Source organism: Capsicum annuum, chromosome 8 (assembly GCF_002878395.1).
Source record: "Capsicum annuum cultivar UCD-10X-F1 chromosome 8, UCD10Xv1.1, whole genome shotgun sequence".
In the NCBI taxonomy this organism is placed as follows: Eukaryota; Viridiplantae; Streptophyta; class Magnoliopsida; order Solanales; family Solanaceae; genus Capsicum; species Capsicum annuum.
The window spans coordinates 113940477-113953438 of NC_061118.1; positions in this window are offsets into that span (position 1 = coordinate 113940477).

Below are 12962 nucleotides of genomic sequence, written 5' to 3' on the forward strand. Positions count from 1 at the left end.
CGTGAATTAATATTGACATCCCAACATAATCCTGTCAAAACTTTTAGTATTAACAAGTTTTAAGCTGCGATGCCGATAAATAACCCAAAATCAGAAGAAGAACTAACTGGTGAAATTGTACTTAAATGTCAGATGGGGAGAAAATTTAATTATTTTAGGAAAATTATGAAGAAGAAAAACATAGACGGACTTTTTAAGAAGAGCTGCCTTAGACGCTTTCTTGAGCTGCCTGAGGACTCCCTGCCCGTTTTCATAAGAGGATGGTATATGGTTTTCTCAAGCACAGGATCAAGTACGTGGGAGATGATGAAGATTCGAAGGAGGGGGGGGGGCAAAAAGATGGATGAAATCTGGATCAACTACTGTGGCATGTCAGTTTGTTTTGGCTTGCAAGAATTTGCCATAGCGACTGGCTTGAGATGCCATCATTCAGAAGAACCACCTATCACCAAGGGAATACCCCGCAAAAGATCCAAGGCAAGAAAATGCAAGAAAAAAATAGATGGGTTGTTTGACATTGCTCGACGTGGCTACAAAGCATCGGATTTATTGACAGATATCATGGATAAAACCATACGAAAGCAGTATAGGGAGCAATTGTGCTTATTTTAGTTTGCCCATTCGGTTATATTGGCAAGAGACGTCTATAAGGTCATAGAAGATGATTTGTTTGCGCGTGCTGAGGATTTTGATAAATTGAACAATTATCCTTGGGGATATGACAACTTCTAGTTGACTATCATATATTTACTGACAAAGCTATCCTCAGGGACAAACTTATTATACGGCTTTCCTTGGGCTTTCATGGTAAAATTAATCACTATTTTTACTCATTCATTAATTTATATTGAATATAGTTATTATGATTTTTTTTTGCTTACTTCCTGTTTACATTTTTTAGGCTTGGGCATTTGAAGTCATTCCTCCCCTTCGAAAGCAGGTAATGGATTACCCGGATGAGGTTTCTCATCCAAGGATGTTTAGGTGGTTGGCTAAAAAGAACAACACCAAAATTAAGGAGGCTGGTCTCTTTAACCCTCCAAATGATGCAGTATGTCTTCTTCAAGTAAAATAATTTTACTCAATGAATGATATTGAACAGATGTTATATCTATCTGATGCACCAGATAGGATATCTATTGTGACAGATTACCCGTCATGTGCCAATTGGTGCAATATATGGATAATTTGTTATGACAGACGATTGATATCTTGCATCAGATTACCCATCTGTTGCTTTGGTTCTCTAAACCCGACTCCAAACAAATTAACCATCTACTGCAAATTATGTAAAAGATATGTAATCTGATGAAATATATTATTAATCTATTACGATATACAGATCATCTATTGCATAATATGTAACCCAATAATTACCCATCTTATGTAACTGGTGCAACAAATTGGTAATCTGTTGCGATAGATGATTGATATTTTACATTAGATTATCAATGTGTTGCTCTGGTTCTCTAAACCCAACTCAAACGGATTTTAACCATCTACTACAAACTATGTAACAATGGGTAATCTGATGCAACATATTGTTAATTTGTTACAGAAGTTGACTGTTAAAATGTAACACAATTGTGAAAATTATTATATCATATTATTAAAATGTATCTGTCTTTTATTTTCTAGGCTGTGAATCCATGGATTGTGCCTACTGAGAAGGAGTCGGTGATGACTTCTTATATTACTCTAGGTTATATTGATACTATAGCAGACCCAACGGTGGAGTTAATAAAAAAGGAATTGGCTGGAGCAACAACCATAAGAAGAGCAGTTAGGCAAGGTCAGCCTAATGTTGAGGCTTTTCATGACCAACCTACTAAGCCAGATTCGGGTGCTTCTTCTGGTGGAGTTATTGATGTTGATGGCAGGCATAATGATGCTGCTACCACTCGTGATGATGAGCATGTTGATGCTCAAGAAAAAATAAATATGTTTGAAAACACCCCTTTTCACCCTTACACAGGTCCCTCTTACCCCTCATCACCCTCGTGTTCTCGTTGCGAATGCAAAGAGTGCAAAGATAGCCAAGATAAACTCTTTTAAAAAGTAGAGGTTATCTCCAAAGCTATCGAGGAACTAAAATCCAAGAGGGGTGTCCTACCATCCAAGAAGGTGAGGGAGCCATACACTCCTACAGTGTTAGTTAGGAGAAAGAAAAGAGCAATTATCAACATACTCTTTGGTCAGAAATAAAAAAAAAATTACAACTCCTCCCTCTCCAAAAGCTGTTGAAGTTCAGGGGTCATTCAAGATGGTGGACATATATGTGGAACTTGGCACCAAAGAGAAGAGGGATATGCAACAGGCCAAGAATGCCAAGACAGGCACCCCAGATTACCCCACGCCTCCCATTTCCCCCTAAGACTTCCAGACTATGACAGATATGCGTATGCGATATGAGGACAAGGCAAGTTTACTTTTCCCAACCTAGCCTTTTAATCTACCCCATGAAGAAGAAGCAATGCAACAGATATGAAATCTATTGCAACAGTTGGGTATTCTGGTGCAACTGGTAGTGGTTCTGTTGCAACTTATTATCCATTTATTGCGTAAGTTGCGTTAGATTATTTGTAATACCCTGAGAATCCCAACCAATAGTAGAACCATGCTTCAAGCTTATGAGAAATAAATCCTAGTGATTTGGTAGTTTTATGAACAATTTTGATGTATATTAATGCCTTAAATACGTCCTAGCTATTAGACGAATCAAAACATCCCTTATCGATTGAATTCTTGAGAATGATTTTGGTATAGTCAAATTCAAATAAGTATATATTTTGTTATAATATGAATTTTTAAACTTATGACCCACCAACAGATACATAATTGAATTAGCTTTCCAACGATACCAATTTCTCCAAAATCCGACATCAGAGTAAAAAGTTATGGCCATTTTACTGAGAGTTGTCTGAATTGCCCAAGAGCGACGAGCAAGCTGACGGACCATCAAGTCAGCGATGGTCCATCGCTTTGGCCGTCACAACTGAAGTAGTAAGGCTGTTTTCTGGCCTAAAAATAATGGTTGGAGTGATGGTCATTCACTAGAGTGATGGTCCGTCACTCAGACCGCCAGTTTTGTTCAAAACAGCGTTGAACCGCTGTTTTAAAGGAATTTTTGGGTCTTTTCCCACCCTATTTAACATCCAATCACGTCAAATCAAAGAACATAACTCCTCATTCATCCATAACATAAAAATTAGGATTTCTTTCAAGATCAAAACCCAAGATAAGATTCAAACCCTTCTTCAAGAAACTAAGAAATTCAAGTTCTTCAAGTTCAAGAACCATCAAGAAAACATCAAGATCCGTGTTTCCCAATCCAAGAACGTTCAAGAAATATTAGTTATTTTTTAATATTCAAGATTTTGAGGTATGTTAGATGTTGATTCTTGGGTCCCTTCCACCCAAGAAGTTCAAGAATTCTTTTCTAAATTCAAACATTATAATTTTGTGAGATTTTCATGATTTATGTGAATCAAAGTACCTATTCATGTTATTGTTGAGTTGTAATTCATGCTTTTGAATACAAGTTGCAAGTCTTGATCTTGATATGGGTTGAATTGCATCATGTCCTTGTTAAATCCCTAAATTTTGCAAGTTTGTTGGTGTAATCATGATACTTGGGTGTAGTATTTGTGGTATAACTAAAGCATGCTCCCCACATGTTTGAAAAAAATGCTTATGTAAAGGAAATAGAGTCAATATAGCATGGTTCGCAAGAGATCTCCAATTATGTATAAGTTCATGTAAGCCAAGTGTTTGTTGAAAAGTCTTATTGAATAATTTATGATATGTTGTATGCATTCCCATTCATGTGTATTCCTTATTGAGTGAACTTTAAGATATTGGTATGCACTTTCTATACATTTACATGTTCATAATATTCAAGTGATTGGCGAGATGTCGCATTGATTATGTTATGGATGATAGCCTATTGTCATGTCATGTACGAGTTATCCTATTTTATGATATTTATGTTATTGAGTCCTTAGGGTATTTAATACCCAAAATTTAGCTGCTTTTCTAGAGATGAGTCAGTCTCAAGATAATCTCATTCTTGCTATGCTCAGTAGAATTCAGACGGTTACAAAACTTAAAGAAATTCAGTGATTGTAGTATAAGTGCAATCCAGTCTCAGTTTAAGTCTAATCCGACGTAGTATTCAGTTCTGACTCAACGGTATTCAGAAGTAATCATTATTCAGTAGTACTCAGTAGTATTCAGTATTCAGCTTATACTTCAGTGAGACTCAGCAGGATAATAAGAATTCAGTAGCATTTAGCGAGATAGTAGAATCCAAGTAGCATTTCGTCAGATAACGGAACCAAGTGAACTCAGTCAGATCAATCAAGAAATATAAACAGTAATAGATTCAGCTCAGTGTAAGTTTAGCTATGAACCAGTTCAGAGTCCTTCAGTTGGGAGTAGGAACTAGCACCGAGCGAGTGCATGGATTGAGGCAGAGTAGTTAGTAACAGTCCCTAAACTCCAGAACTACGTAGCCAACATAGGACCAGGAGTCACCTATTAGATTAAGGCTTGACTATCATACTGCCTTAGGCTTGACTTCCAGTTCAGGGTCACTCGTTAGAGAGGCTTGACCATAGCAGAGATATTTACTCGTGGCATGGTATTAGCACCCTTCCAGCTGGGGTTACAGGTTGGACCCCACTAGTTCAGATTTAGGGCATGTCGGTTAAGAGAGAACTCCCACAGTAACAGTTTTAGTATCAGTCTTCAGAGTAAAACTCAAAAATTAGGACTGTCAGATACAGTCACCTATCTTAGAACTTAGATAGTTTCATAGTTCCATATATTCATAGACCACCCGTTAGATAGGACTGGTCTCACATAAATTAATCAGTATCAGTACTAATAGATCCAGAGATCACCCATTAGATAGGCCTGATCTCAAACTCAGTTCGTCATTTCTATTATTAAAAGATTCAGAGATCTTCCACTAGATAGGTATGATCTCAAATATAATCATTCCTTACTATTATTAGTAGATTCAGAGATCATCCATTAGAGTGGTTTGATCTCAGATTTAGTCAGTCGATAGTAGCAATCTCAGAACTCTATTATTTATATGAGTAGATTCAATTATTCACTATTCCAAAGTTAGTAAACTCAGATATCAGTATTAGTAGACCCAATCATCAGTAAGTCAGTATTCAAAAACCAGTATTCAGAGTTCGTATTCAGTGTTACTATAATTCTAGTTTTGGTTTGTGCATTTATGTATATATCTCCATTCAGTATTCTCGTGTTATTCAGTTAAGTAATATTCATACATAAGCCCTTGCATTTAGCCTTACCTCATCTAGCATACCTGTACATTCTAAGTACTGATGTATACTTTTCTGTGCTATGGTGTCTTATACTATAGGTTCAGACGTACGGGATCCAGAGCACCCATAGCAGTCCAGATTCAGTCAGTAGCAGTAGATGTAGCAGTGAGTCCTCTTCATTCGAGGGTGATCCTTATTTCATTATCACATTACATTTAGTTTATTTCCAGTAGACAGAGTTAGTTAGGGACATGTCCCATCAACTCCACAGTTCAGACAGTTTAGAGGCTTTTCAAATAGATGTATCAGTATTCAATTTCCAGTTTTGAGTATTTTAGATGCTTTGAACCTTATGGCAACTTTTCACTAATTTAACACATTTATTTTAGTATATTATGCAGTGCTCAGTTACAGGTACCAGTAGAGGGTTAGCTTATGGTCCTTCGGGATTATGAGCACCGTGTGGTATTTTAATTCTAGAAAATCGGGGCGTTACAAACTTGGTATCAGAGCCTAAGGTTCAATAGTATCCTAGGAAGTCTGAAAAGACCATCTAGTAAAGTCTTGTACATGGGATTATTGCGTGCCATACTTATGTACAGTAGGCTATAAGATATTTTAGGAACATTTTCCTTTCTTTCAATATTCACATCGTGAGAGTGAACATGAGCTCGAGTTGAACTCTTAGTCTAATCTATTTCCTCCTTTCGTTTACAGAATATGCCTCATCGCAGAGACAATTCCCGTTGGGTTGATAACCAGCCATCTCGGCCCATAGATCCTCCGAATAAGAATGTGTCACATGCAGAGTTCCGAGCAGCTTTTCAGGTGCTAGCCCAAGATGTGACAACTAATGTTCAAGGGAATCGTCAGGCTGCAGCCCTACCTTAGCAAGATGGGGATTCAGCCACAGACAGGATCAGAAATTTCATGAGAATGAACCCACAAGAATTCTTTGGGTCAGTAGCAGGTGAGGACCTACAACTTTATCTTGAGAAGATGAAGAAGATCACCCAGATTATGCATATTTCTAAGAAGGAGAGTGTTGATTTAGGATCTTATAGGCTAAAGGATGTTGCTCATGATCGGGTAGTGATATGGAAGAAGAGTAGAGGGGAGGACGCAACTCCTATGACTTGGCAGGAGTTTCCGGATGCCTTTCTAGATAAGTTTTTCCTGCTAGAGATGAGATAAGCTAAGGTAGAAGAGTTTATGAACCTAAGACAAGGATCCATGACAGTGAAGGTGTATTGTCTTAAGTTCAAATAGTTAGCTAAGTATGCTCCTGACTTGATAGCTTGCCCTAGAGCTAGCATGAGTAAGTTTGTGACTGATGTATCCGGGTTGGTGTTGAAGAAGTGTAGAACCACTATGCTCAATAGAGACATAGATCTTGCTAGGTTAATAATGCATGCTCAGTAGATAGAGGCAGATAAATCTAAGGAGAGAGAGATCTAATAAGAGATCCAGAGCAGGTAGTTATAGCTTTACTCAGGCCGGGTCACAGGGTGGTAGTCGTTCTCAACATAGTCAGAAATTTGTAGTCCTAGCTCCATACTCAGCCAGTGTACCCACACCAAAGTTCGGGGATGTGAGTCAGGATGGGGCGCCAGGCTCCAAAACCCAGGGTAGTGCAAGTAGTGTTTGTACCTATCCACTTTGTGGAGAATGTTTAAAGAATCACCTAGGTATGTGCAGAGCTAACATTCAGGTATGTTTTGGATATGGTAAGTCAGGCCACAAAATGCGAGAATATAGAGTACTAGCTTAGAGAGGTAGAGAATTGCATCAGCAGGGTGCCACTTCTAGTGCCAGTAGTGGCCAGCGTCAGAACAAACTCTATGCACTTCAGACTTACCATGATCAGGAAAGGTTCCTTGATATAGATTCGGGTACGTTATGAGTCCTTCATATTTATGATGTGCATCCTTAAATCTTTTGCTCCCATTTTGAGCTTAAGTTTTCAGCATGAGTTAGTTAGAAGATCCAGCAAGTCAGTTTAGCAGTCAGACAGTCAGATCCGTGTAGTTTGTTTTCTTATCTTTCCATCTAGTCATGCTATCAAAAATATCAGAAAGATAACTATTCTAAGATAGAGTATCCTAGTAGTTATGAGTATAGCTCAGTTCACGTATTATGCATTAGTTTCAGATCTCAGTTGATCAATCATGACTTAATTCGTAGGTACCCTGTACACCACCCCAGTATTTCAGCAAACCATTCTTAGAGGGACATAGTGTCCCAAGAGGGAGATACCCTATAACTCCTCGATGTTTTCCATTCCTTAAACCCATTCATTTTCATGCCCAGATCCTTATTACAAACTTTGCATCAGATATCATTATATAGTTAGTCATGCTTTCAAGAGTCAGTTCAGTCAGACATTGATGCATTAGATATGCATGTTCAGTAGAAGAAGCTCAGCTTATCAGAAATTTCAGAAAGACTTTCATGAAAATAACTTAGTCACACATCCATGCATCAAATATGCATGTTCAGTATAAGAACTCAGAATATTAGTAGTTCCAGTTGTATAGTCATGCTTTAGATGCTCATGTCCAGTAAGTAAGTTCAGCCTGCTAGTACTCTCAGCCTAACCAACCTCATTCGAGGACGAATGTTCCCAATAGGGAGATATTGTAATACCCCGAGAATCCCAACCGATAGGAGAACCCTGATTCAAGCTTATGAGAAATAAATCTTAGTGATTTGGTAGTTTTATGATCAATTTTTATGTATATCAATGCCTTAAATATGTTCTAGCTATTAGACGAATAAAAACATCCCTTACCGATTGAATTCTTGAGAAGAATTTTGGTATAGTCAGCTTCAAATGGGCATATATTTTGTTATACTATGAATTTTTGAACTCATGACCACCAACATATAGATATTTGAATTATATTTTCAATGATATCAATTTCGCAAAAATCCAACATCGGAGTAAAAAGTTATGGCCATTTTACTGAGAGCTATCTGAGCTGCCCAGGAGCGATGGGCAAGCTGACGGACCATCAAGTTAGCGATGGACCGTCGCTTTGGCCGTCACAACTAAAGAAGTAAGGCCATTTTATGGCCCAAAAATAACAGTTGGAGTGACAGTCAGTCACCAGAGTGACAGTCCGTCGCATTGAAACACCGTTTTAAAGGGATTTTTGGGTCTTTTTCCACCCTATTTAACACCCAATCACGTCAAATCAAAGCACATAAATCCTCATTTATCCATAACATTAAAATTAAGGTTTCTTTCAAGATCAAACCCCAAGAACAAGATTCAAACCCTTCTTCAAGAAACTAAGACATTCAAGTTCTTCAAGTTCAAGAACCATCAAGAAAACATCAAGATCCATGTTTCCCAATCCAAGAAAGTTCAAGAAATGTTAGTTAAATTTCAAGATTTAAGATTTTGAGGTATATTAGATGTTTATTCTTGGGTCCCTTCCACCCAAGAAGTTCAAGAATCCTTTTCTAAATTCAAAGATTATAATTTTGTGAGATTTTCATGATTTATGCGAATCAAATTTCCTGTTCATATTATTGTTGAGTTGTAATTAATGCTTTTGAATACATGTTGCAAGTCTTGATCTTGATATGGGTTGAATTTCATCATGTCCATGTTAAATCCCTAAATTTTGCAAGTTGGTTGGTGTAATCATGATACTTGGGTGTAGTGTTTGTGGTATAACTAAAGCATGCTCCCCACATGCTTGAAAAATTGCTTATGTAAAGGAAATAGAGTCAATATAGCATGGTTAGCAAGAAATCCCAATTATGTATAAGTTCATGTAAGCCAAGTGTTTGTTGAAAGCCTTATTGAATGATTTATGATATATGTATGCATTTCCATTCGTGTGTATTCCTTATTGAGTGAACTTTGAGATATTGGTATGCACTTCCTATACCATTACATATTCATGATATTCAAGTGATTAGCAAGATGGCACATTGATTATGTTGTGGATGATAGCCTATTGTCATGTCATGTTTGAGTTGTCCCGTTTTATGATATTTATGTTATCGAGTCCTGAGGGTATTTAATACTCAAAATTTAGCTGCTTTTCTAGAGATGAGTCAGTCTCAAGATAATCTCATTCTTTCTATGCTCAGTAGAATTTAGACGGTTACAGAACTTAAGGAAATTCAGTGATTGTAGTATAAGTGCAATCCAGTCTCAGTTTAAGTCTAATCCAACATAGTATTCAGTTCTGACTCAACGGTATTCAGAAGTAATCATTATTCAGTAGTATTCAGTATTCAGCTTATACTTCAGTGAGACTCAGTAGGATAACAAGAATTCAGTAGCATTTAGCGAGATAGTAGAATCCAAGTAGCATTCCATCAGATAACGGAACCAAGTGAACTCAGTCAGATCAATCAAGAAATATGAACAGTAATAGATTCAGCTCAGTGTAAGTTTAGTTATGAACCAATTCAGAGTCCTTCAGTTGGGAGTAGGAACTAGCACCGAGCGAGTGCATGGATGACAGCTTCCTTGTTAGAGAGGCAGAGTTGTTAGTAACAGTCTCTGAACTCTAGAACTGCATAGCCAGCATAGGTCCAGGAGTCACCTGTTAGATTAAGGCTTGACTATCATACTGCCTTAGGCTTGACTTCCTGTTTAGGGTCACTCATTAGAGAGACTTGACCATAGCATAGGTGTTTACCCGTGGCATGGTATTGATACCCTTCCAGCCGGGGTTATAGGTTAGACCCCACTAGTTCAGATTTGGGGCATGTCGGTTAAGTGAGAACTCCCACAGTTGCAGTTTCAATATCAGTCTTTATAGTAGAACTCAGAAATCAAGATTGTCAGATACAGTCACCTATCTTAGTAAGGAACTTAGATAGTTCCATAAATTCTGGACCACCCGCTAGATAGGCCTGGTCTCACATAAAGTTAATCAGTATCAGTACTAATAGATACAGAGATCACCCATTAGATAGGCCTGATCTCAAACTCAGTCCATCATTTCTATTATTAAAAGATTCAAAGATCTTCTACTAGATAGGTCTGATCTCAGATACAATCATTCCTTACTATTATTAGTAGATTCAAAGATCATCCGCTAGAGAGGTTTGATCTCAGATTTAGTCAGTCGATAGTAGCAAGCTCAGAACTCTGTTATTGATATGAGTAGATTCAGTTATTCAGTATTCCAAGGTTAGTAAACTCAGATATTAGTATTAGTAGACCCAGTCATCAGTAAGTCAGTATTCAAAAACCAATATTCAGAGTTTGTATTTAGTGTTACTGCGATTCCAGTTTTCGTTTATGCGTTCATGCATATATCTCCATTCATTATTCTCATGTTATTCAGTTAAGTAATGTTCATGCATAAGCCCTTGCATTCAGCCTTACCTAATCTAGCATTCCAATATATTTAAAGTACTGACATATACTTTCCTGTGCTATGGTGTCTTATACCATAGGTTCAGATGTACGGGATTCAGAGCACCCATAGCAGTCCAGACTGAGTCAGTAATAGTAGACGTAGCAATGAGTCCTCTTCATTTGAGGGTAATCGTTATTTCATTATCTCATTAAATTCAATTTATTTCCAGTAGACGAAGTTAGTTGGAGACATGTCCCATCAACTCCACAGTTCAAATAATTTAGAGGCTTTTCGAACAAATGTATCAGTATTTAATTTTCAGTTTTGAGTATTTTAGACATTTTGAACCTTATGGCAAGTTTCTGCTAGTTTTCCGCATTTATTTCAGTATATTATGCAGTGCTCAGTTACAGGTACTAGTAGAGGGTTAACTTGTGGTCCTTCGGGATTATGAGCACCGTGTGACATTTTAGTTCCAAAAAATTAGAGCGTTACATTATTGATTCAGAGAACCCTATGCAACAGATGGACCATCTTTACAATTACTAATCTATTTAAAAATTGACTATTAATATCACATCATGTTGACAAAATTCTCTGCCTCATGAGGAAAAGGCAATTAACGTACCTGAAAGCTTATGACGCTGCCGATGGGATAATAGACCTCAACTTCTATAAGAAGCTCAAGGATAAGTACGATCAACTCAATACTAATGCGTCAGCCTATGGTGCGGGACTTGATTTCGTATTTTCTACGTTGGACTTAGATGAAGAAGAAATGATAAAATATGTTAGAGGTGAGAGGCCAAATCCACACGGTAAGAGATGGACCAAGGCAAAGAGGATTCTTGCAGTCATTAGTGTGAACGACATACATTATCGGGTTGTTGAGATACTACTCGAAGAGGAAAAGATGAAAGTTTATAACTGAAACGAACCTACTATCGACAAGGTCGATTTCTTTTTCTACGTGCAGCCACTGATGGAGTTGTTACCCATCTTGTTGAGGGATAGTAAATTGATGAATTATTTTCCAAAAAAAGTGTAGATAAATAAATCATGGGATTTTGAAGGTCGAAACAAGGGCATGAACCTTCCAAAAAATGATACCAGTTACGCGTGTGGCTCGCACGCTCTTGCATACATCGAATACTTGTCGGCCGACCCAGAAATGTTGAGCCAACGACCTTTATGTGTGACAACATTGTGGCAAACCTGCAAGAGGTCTGGGCTTATGGGTTACTAACTGGACACTTGGAGCCTGTGTATATAGAAGAGCCTGTGAAATAATAATTTTTTATTTCAAGTCACACTTCACTTTACTTTAATTACTTGTACATGTAATGGCACTAATTTTTTCTGATGAAAGTTGAGTTTCTTATAATGCAATAGATTGTCAATCTGTTGTAAAATATATTTTATCTGTTCTAACAGATAGTTTATCTGCTGCAATAGGTTGGTCATCTGTTGTAGTATGCCGATGTTATTTTTATCTAATCTAAGTCGAATCTGTTGGAACAGTGGGAAGACCTATTTGATAATTTCCAACAGATGACCTAAATTTACAACATATGCCTAAATCTGTTTGATATTTTGCAACAATTACGCTTGAATATCCATGTGCTCGACAACACCAAACCAGTAGCAAATACATCACCATGAAAATTTTAGCAATTAGGCTTGAATATCCATGTGCCCAACAACACCAAACTAGTAGCAATAACGGGAACAATGTAGTATCTTCTTGCTCAATTTTATTTCTCTCCAGAAGCCTTGACTTTGTTCAACAAACCCCAGATTATATGATTTGCTTGTGAAGGGTGCCGTTCTTCATACCAATCAAACTAATCGCATCCACCCAATTTCTATAAAAATAAGAACACAATTACAAGTCAATAATTAATTAATTAATTAAAAACATATTATCTTTGAAATCTTATAAGTAAAAAACCTACGGCCTGTATTTTATTGAGTTCAAGAAGTCTTTAACAGATATCCATGACCGCACGTAAAATATCAAAAATCATTATCACAAAAAACAATGGAAGATGCGCTCGACATTGTTAAGCTCAGTTTAAAAAAAAAAGATGAAGAAAAGAAAGACCAAATGCAAATAATTTAAAGAATTTGGATGGATAAAAAAAGATGATGATGAAGAGGAGGATTTGGGAATTTAGGGTTAAATTTTAGAAAGAAGATGAATATATAAGACATGGGGTAAAAAAATGACCGTTGGAGGCCAAATCAGATGCCAAGTTAGCAAAAAGTGCCAACCTGACACATTTGATGCCTATTTTACTTTACGTGTTTAAAATGAACACTGTCT